A 1840-nucleotide genomic window follows, 5' to 3' on the forward strand; every position below is an offset into this window, starting at 1 on the left:
AACCAAAATGAATATTTAACTTATGTATAGGGAGCTCGCAGTGTAGGGATTATTATTAACAAAAAAAAAAAAAAAAAAAAAAAAAACGGTTTAGTGGGCTGACAGAAGCCCTTTAATTTAGACTGAGTTCACATCACCGTTTAGCTTTACGTTCTTCTGATCCGTCAGAAGGAGAGAGAAGAAAAAAAAAATGATCCTGTTGCATCAGTTGTCATCCGTTTGAGCTATTTCCGTCTGAGATGCGTTTTTTAGAGGGGGGAAAAAAAGTCCTGCATGCAGTACTTTTGCTTCCATCTAAAAAAACACAAATCTCAGATGGAAATGGCTCAAACAGATGACAACTGATGCAACAGGATCCGTTTATTTTTTTTGTGGATCCTGTTTTTATTTTCAATCTCTCTTCTTCTAACGGATCAGCGGAACGAAAAGCTACACGGTGATGTGAATGCACCCTAAAATGTTTAATTTTGTGCAAATAGCACTAAGTTTATCAACATGTATATGCATAACATATTTGATTTGGCTCACAATAGACACATTTATGCCACATCATGGGAAAACGTGTGTCTTCCTTAGGGATTCTGTTGCGGTTTGGTGGCCAGAGTCTGCTGTGATATCCCTGTATAATAAACAGAAACCTGATGGATACAATAAAAGTCAATGGAATCTCTCCTAAACGTCATGGTTCATGAGTCAGATAGACAATAAGAGTTTTTTTTATTTTATTATTATATGTGGGACATAATATTCTCTTATACAGTGTCTGCAGTAATGTAAGTAAATGGAAACAGGTAATGCTCAAAATGATAAATCAGCTTATTATATAGGGTTCTGGTTTCATAGTGTACTGGTCATCACGTCTGCTATACACGCAGAAGTTCCTGGGTTCAATCCCCAGTGAAACCATTTACTTTCCCAAACGCATTTATTATATAGAGTGTAGCTTTCTAAAGATATGTGACAAGTTGCTTTTTAAAAACGCATCAAAATGCATTGCAAAAAAACAGAACAGATAAAAAACACGTGTTTATACAATTGTTTTTTTTTAAAACATATTAAGTGTGTCAAATCAATGCATTTCACCTGTAAAAACTGCATAGACAATTACCGCATTGTCTCACCTGTAAAAAAATAAAATACACACAATCGCAAATAGAAACAGATGTGGTTTTTATGCGCTTTATTTTTGCATTTTTAAAAAACAATAGAGAAGCAAAATATAAACCTGGCATAAGGCAGTGTTTAGCATTAGAGATGAGCGAATTCACACTTTGGTGGTAAAAGGTGAATTGCGTTATGGATTCCATTACCACGGACCATAACACAATTCTATGGCGGAATGCATAATGGAATGCTTTTAGAGGCATTCCGCTATTCATTCCGTCATAATAGAAGTCTATTGGCTGCAAAACGGATCCGTCCCGTTTCCGTTATGCACGGGAGTCCTCTCCGGACGGATCTGTTTTGCAACCCATAGACTTCTATTATGACGGAATGAATAACGGAATGCCTCTGAAAGCATTCCATTATGCACTCCGCCATAGAATTGCGTTATGGTACGTGGTAACGGAATCTATAACGCAATTCACCTTTTACCACCAAACGAAGTGTGAACAAATTTCATAAGCGGAAATTCGCTCATCTCTATTTAGCATCATTCATCGTGAGCCAAAACAAGTGCAAATCTTTCCATTATACCTTATCTCTGTGTAGGCTCCACTTCTGGTTTTGACTCACAATCACTGGAAACCAGTAACCATATTTTCCTGGACAGCTGTCCACTACCCAGTCTAAGGGCTAATGCACACCAACATATTTTTTTCTGTGTCCGTTACATTTT

The 1840-nt window shown here is 36.9% G+C and overlaps 1 non-coding gene across 1 annotated transcript; it reads left to right on the forward strand.

Annotated features, from left to right (window-relative positions):
- Nucleotides 1-833: 833 nt before the first annotated feature.
- Nucleotides 834-906, forward strand: TRNAV-UAC. The gene has a single exon. It is a non-coding gene; the product is annotated as a tRNA-Val (tRNA).
- The last annotated feature ends 934 nt before the right edge of the window (nucleotides 907-1840 follow it).

The sequence above is a fragment of the Bufo gargarizans genome, chromosome 11 (assembly GCF_014858855.1).
Source record: "Bufo gargarizans isolate SCDJY-AF-19 chromosome 11, ASM1485885v1, whole genome shotgun sequence".
Classification (NCBI taxonomy): domain Eukaryota; kingdom Metazoa; phylum Chordata; class Amphibia; order Anura; family Bufonidae; genus Bufo; species Bufo gargarizans.